Genomic DNA, 6,847 nt, shown 5'->3' with positions numbered 1-6,847 from the left:
TCACACAAGGAAATCATCAGGTTTAAAGCACAAGCCACAGGAAATATTTTTTCCAAACAAGGCATAGTTAAATTGTATAACTTCTTGAGTATTGTGGATGCCAAGTATTTAAATGGGTTCAAGAGGGATTACACAAACGCGTGTAGAATACTTCTATTGGTGGCTATAAAAGAATTAAAAGAAAAAAAACCCTACAGTTTTGATGTACCAGATGCTTCAGAAGCCTGTAAAGTGATAACTACCAGAAACCAGGGGGGATGAAACACGAGGACACTTCTCACAGTTTTGCATCCCTTCCCTAAAGGGCCATGAGTGCCAGACACTGCAGCACGTGGCTTTCTGGGTTTGCCCAGGAAAGCAGCTCTTTGCAGTGAAGCCTTACAGCTGTGGAGACAAGAGGTCTGCTGGGCTTCCCTGTAAGAGGAACCTCCAGGGTTAATCATAGTTTCTCTGGCCTTCACTGCAGCTTATTCTCATGACTTCACTGACTTGTGGGGCAGAGAAGCAGAAGAGGGGAAAGCGAGAGAGCAGAAGCAGAGTGCCAAGAGAACTATGGCACATTCGTGTTGCCTCTAGAAACTACACCATTTCCTCTACCTTCTAAAAATTTTCCTCCAGAAAGCTTCTGAGAGTTTTCTTGACAACACAGACAGTTTACAATGTCTGACCTGTTTTTTTGTTTTTTTTTTTTTTGTTGTTGTTGTTTTTTTTTTTTTTTGTGGCAGGCAATGAACAAAATTTAAATACCAGTGCCAAGAATTAGAATTATTTACATCATTCTCTCCAGGGTGGGGCATACTCTATTCTCTACTCAGAGGCTCCTAATGTTCCCTATGCTGCTAAGCTGTGTTTATCACTATAAATTAAAAGGTTTCCATTTCAAATCTCTGAAGCTCTTGAAGCAGAGCAGGCTTGGTGGGGGGAACAGGGGGTATGTATTCAAGTCCTGAGGGAGTCAGCTGCTTCCAGTGCAATCTCAGCTCCTGGCTCCTGCTGCATTCCTGCAGGTCTCAGTGCAGCCGTTCATCTCCAAAGCGATAGCCAGAGCAAGAGCAGAATGCTTGGTATTGTACCTTCTCAGTGTAAGCATTGAAAATCTTTGGACCTGTTTTCAACTGCATTTCCATAGATGTGGAGCCACACAAATTGATGTTTCACACACCTTCTGTCTCAGAGGGGGTGGCAACGCCAAGCCAATGATTGGGCCAGTCAGACACTCGACCCATCGCCATCAGTTTAATGAATTACAAAACAAAGCACATTCATAGTTCATAGCACGATTCAGACACTTTGCCATTTCTTAACAAGGCTACCCAAATCCAGATGTTCAGGAAAATTTTACCCAGACTCCACCAAAGTCCCAGGAAATTCCTGAAGGAGAGCCATATTTCTTATTATTTTTCCAGAGATAGATTTCCCTGCACTGCTTTCTGGCAGCAAAAGCAATCCTATCAGGACCTAGAAGAAGCTAGAGCCAATGCAGAATGTTTTTTTTCTGGCCAGACTATGGTAAAATTACCCCAAAGACAACTACAAAAATTAGTGGACTACACTGTTTTCCAGTGTCACACAAAACCATTTTTTTTTCCATATAAAAGAGGGGATGTATTAAAGAAAAAAACACTTCCTTATTACGGTAAAAAAAAAATTCTGTAGGCTGCAACTTTTAACTTGTATTTTTTGAGAAGCTGCTTTAACCACTGCAGGCTAAGTTTTCATACAGCTCCTGCAGTGCCTAAAGGGAGATGTGAGATGTCCAAGAGCAAGGCTCCTACCAAACAAGTGTCTCCCACTGGCAGAAAAAAGCTGAAATTTCAGTGCAGGGAAAAAAATAAAAAATCATAAGCCTTTTTAACAAATAACTTCATTTTGAAAACACTAAAAAATTGGAGGAAATAGACAATTTTCTATATTTTCTCCCATCCCAAGGATTCAGCAAAGAAAGCAACATCTGCCACAGCACAGTGTACTTGCCTACAAAACTCATCTCAGACAGAAGATGCAATCTGAGGCTTACTTTGCACTCTCAGTGCTGCTTTTCATCTAAGGTAGATAAAAGCTTTGATACTGGATGCTTACATTCTGTTCCCTCAGCCAGTAGTGAGGAAATAGACTCTTGCCAAATTAGGACACCTTCCAAGCCCTGCACAATATAACACAGGCTTTAGTACCATGTCAAAACTACAAACAGATTGGTCTAATTTAATCCAATGCACTGTTTTCTGAGTTACGGCAGAAACGCTTCTTAAAAGACAACAAGTGATTTTCGCTGAAAGTGCAGAAAACAAGCGGGCCTTTGGAGAAATTCTTGCTGGCTACCAGTGACCCGGAGTCAAACGCAGCTGTCACAGCCTTTGGTGGCCTCTAGTGGCTGCTTTCTCCGCATCCCAAACTCATCACATGCTCTGACTCCCAAGAGCCCATCTGCTCCGCTTCCCATCCCTACCTGCCGGATCACTCCAAACCTGGCATCAGAGTGAGACGACGATATCGAGAGGGGCAGGAGGGGAAAGATAAAGTAGGAGTTGTTACAATCTTCTTAGATGCCATGTACCCGTCAAGATCTACCTGTCCTCACCACCTACAGTAGATTTCCTGTCACCTGACAGGTATAAACAGTGGCAAGGTAACTCTTGTTCTTGAAATTATGTTTTCCATTGATTTTCTAACACAATTTCTTTTTAAGCCACAGCTTAAGCTGTGATGTCCAACAATGAAGTCAAGAATCAGATGTGTCTTCATGAAAGATTAACCTTCACTTAACATTGTTTTTCAATTAGTCTGAGGATTTAAAACTTAGAAAAGCAAGGTCTTTAAGAACGAAATATTTAAGTAGTTCAACAGTTCTTCAAAAGCAACAATTTGATGTGAAGTGAATGTAGAGCTCAGGGGAGCTGTAGACATCCCCTCTACAATGTATCAAATCAAACCTAATGGAAAGTAACATTCACAGTAAAAGTTTTCTAAAAGCAGTCTAACTTTCCCCGAGTTGGGTACAGTTCTCAGATCCCACCACACTGTCAAATCACCAACAAAGCACTGTGGTGATCAGATCAGCTCTGAACCCATCGATCAGTTTCAGACTGGATGAAATTTTGCTCTTCTGTATCAGGGAAGCTGAAGTCTACAAAGGCTTTAAAAGATGTTCAACTGAAGGGAGTAGAGACACTGGAATAACAAGTTCCCATTCTGCACCAGACACTGCCCAGCAAAGGACTCTGTGTTCTCCAAGTTCATGGTTACCCTCAAACTGGAAAGTGCTACTCAAAGGACACAAAATGCTGCACAAACATTACAGCAAACCTCCTTCCCAAGAGGGAGGGCCAATGCAGTTTCTCAAGCTGACAGAATGTTTGAAAACCAGACCTGAACTCCCAATAATTTTGTGCAAGTTCCAGCTCCAGCCCAAGTTACAAGCCATTTCTCTTCAGCCTCAGCAGATTTCCTGTCTCTGGTGTCCACTGGTTCAAGTGAATGGCCCCAAACAAAACACTGTATTTGCCTTTGAGCAGTATCTCCCTTATGCTGCTGGATCGTAAGCAAGGCCAGAAGCAATCTACATACTTCCATTTTTGTAACAGACTATTCAAGCACAGTTTTAATTCAATACTCTTTTATTATGATATCCAGGAAAACAATAACAAGGTGATTGCTTATTACAGCTTCCACAGACCGGGGCTCCAGACCTCATTGTCCTGGGTACACACACGCGCACGCACACACACGCACGAAGGACAACTCTTGCCACGAGAACTTACAATCTACATAAATGAAACAAAGATAATGATTAACCAAGAAACAAAGAGGAGGAATCACCTGCGTGAGAACATGAGTTAAGTTTTGGCTTGGTTTCTAGTCTGGAGCTCAAGAGTTGAAAATCCTACCCTGTTATGGTATTCTTGTCACCATGGGCTGAATATTTATCTGTTGATTACAGTGCAAGATACAGTCTTCAACATTTAAAAACAAATATAAGGAGACACAAAGCTCTAGACCATAATTTTTCAAGTGGTATACTAGCAAAACTACAGTCTAGAGATTCAGAGATCTTAGGTGCCCAGTGTCCTAAATGAGAAAGGCAGTGAGAGTAAACTGCAATATGCAAAGCAAAACCATCCAGGAATATCAACTTCTGTTAAACAGACTGACTAACTTATTTTTTTTTTTTAATCCAGTATATCAAATTGCCTAACACTCTCATGTCTGGCATGAAGAAGTAACAACTATGTTGTGCTGAACGACAATGCCTGACCTAAAATGTTAACCACAATAAATACGGACAAAGAATGAATACTGAAATGCTATTGAATTATAAAGCTACACTTTAACTGCTCTGATTCTGCAAAAAGTTTCAAACACAAAAAGAAGTAAAAGGAGCTGTCATTTCTGGCACTCACATCACAGGCTTGCCATCCTTGAGCTGGATAAAACTAAAGTATCTGCAGAAACCTAAAATAAAAGTGACAGGACACATAGAAAGAGATCAAGAGCAAGTGTATTGGATTCAAAACTAGGCCGTATGCTTTTTTTTTTTAAACCAGAAATAAGAGTTGTTGCCTTTTGAATTGACAACATCAGAAGGACTTCTCTAAGAGGCAGAAAGCAGACAGCCTATTGCTGCTGCAGCCCAGCACTCCTCACCCATTGCTCACCAAAGGGAACGGACAGTTGCAGATGCCAAAAGCAGTCCCATTTCACCCGCAGCACTTGCTATGTGGGTGTGAGCTATATCCAAGCTGTACTGCAATTTATTCATCCTAAAGAGTTTCAGTTCCCATTGAGCAGGTTCTGCTGACACTCAACATATTGACGTGCTTATTTCTTTTGCACATCTGATCCAGAAACACTCCAGCACTGATCCTATTTTAGTTCTGAAGAGCACACAAAATTCCTTATTGTGTACAGATTTAGGGTTATCAGATCCAAAACTGAGTAGTTAAGGGAGCAGTGTGAAGAGGGGATACTCACCAGACATCCAGCACAACAACTTACGGTATATAAAACAACCTCACCAACAAACTGACAAGCATGGGCTAATCCAGTGCTCAAAACATAATCCACAGCTCACAATGTAAGAAATTCAAATATGATGAACAGATGATAACTGACGTCAGTCCTTTGAAGTCTTTCTTTTTAAAGGATTTTCTAAATATTCCCCAAGCCCTCATTTTGTAGGACATTTTTGTACCCTGCACCAGAAATAACCTAAATATTTGCATAACAAGATTCAGGCATTAAACCACAGGCCCCCCCCTCCACACACCACCTCTGTATGCAGGCTCCCACCAGCCTGTAAATGTTACAAACATCACCACTGTCTCTATTTTGTGTTCAAGTCCCTTCAATACTGACATTTTCCAGCGAGAACAATTAGGACAGCAATGATTGCCACTGCAAAGGGAGCCTATTGAAACTGCCGATCTCCAACATTTATAACACAGGCCCAAAGGGCTGAGTCACAAATGGAACCAAACCCAAGTATGACCTAGGAATCAGCTGGTGAACTTCCTGAAAACAGGAAAACAAAATAAGAGAAACCGAACAATCCTCCCTTCCATGTGCCAAGACACGCATGCAGTGTCAATTTACGATTCTTGCAAAGCTCTCTGGAAGACCTCTTCCAGTACACAAAGGGTTGATGTGTAGAAAAAAAATAAAATCTCACACCAAAAAAGCAAAAAACCCATAGCTTCCTGGCTGTTAAGGAAAGTATTGTTTGTTTGATCCAGGACAATCTACATTTTCAGAATCCCTATTTCTATACTGCCAGTATCCTCTTGCACTGCTTGGAAACCCTGATGACAGATAAAAGGTATCTCAGTACAGTAAACCACAATGAGTATTTCCCCTTCCCCCACAAGATCTGAAAAAATCCATTAATGATTAATGGATTTGGCATGTAGGAACTACCAGAGAGACCAGGTCCCTCCTGGGACTGGTGACTGGAAGCCTTTAAAGATCTCCCACACTGTAATCTAGTGTAATTTTTAAGCAACATGCTGCTTGTTGAAAGAAAGGGGCAGCTGCCTTAGACCCTGATTGATCTTTACCCTGCAACTTTTCTTCTTGCACATCATTCTTCTTCTTATACATAATTACTTGTAAAACTCTGGGGTTACTATTAGGCAACTAACCCAATGAAAAAAACCCGAACATGCTTGTTTTCAGGCGCACCAGCTCCCTGGTCTAGCTCACCATACAAACAGAAAGGCTTGCTAGTTAAGGCAAGGGACAGAGCCACAATTCTGCCACCAACCCACATTACTTTCAGGCTAACATGGCTATGGAAATCCTCCCTTTCCTTTCCTATCAAGTTTTGCCCCCAACAGAATCAACTCAGATGCAGTCAGTCAGAAATCTTCAAAGAACAAAGGACTGCAGATGTGTATTGACCCTTTTTACAGAAATCCAATTACCTATAGCAGAGGACCAAGCCCCAGACTGCTTATTTTGATTCTGGGTACTGTAACTCATAAACATGACTAAAATTTTCAAAGGAAGAGTATTTAGAAAAAAATACCAAACGCTTACAGATAACTGCTGATTTTCTAAATGCATTATATCCCAACATACATAATTTACCTTCAGCATAAACTAAAGTTAGAAGAAATAGCCTATGCATTTTCTCTGCTCAGCAAATTCCTTCATCATTCCTAAGTCTGTGCATGGGATCACCAGAAAAACAGTATTTCCAAAGAGTGTTTTCACATTCATGAATGATTCAAACAGGAGAAATCAGTCTTTTTAACCAGTCAAGGAGAAAGTGTCCAGATGAAAACTTAAACTCTGAAAATTAATTTCAGCTGTTCTGCATTCTTTGGTTGTACTTTGAAATTAAATATAATCA

This window comes from Cyanistes caeruleus, chromosome 1 (assembly GCF_971803275.1).
Source record: "Cyanistes caeruleus chromosome 1, bCyaCae1.hap1.1, whole genome shotgun sequence".
NCBI lineage: Eukaryota > Metazoa > Chordata > Aves > Passeriformes > Paridae > Cyanistes > Cyanistes caeruleus.
Note: the sequence above shows the minus strand (reverse complement) of the source record.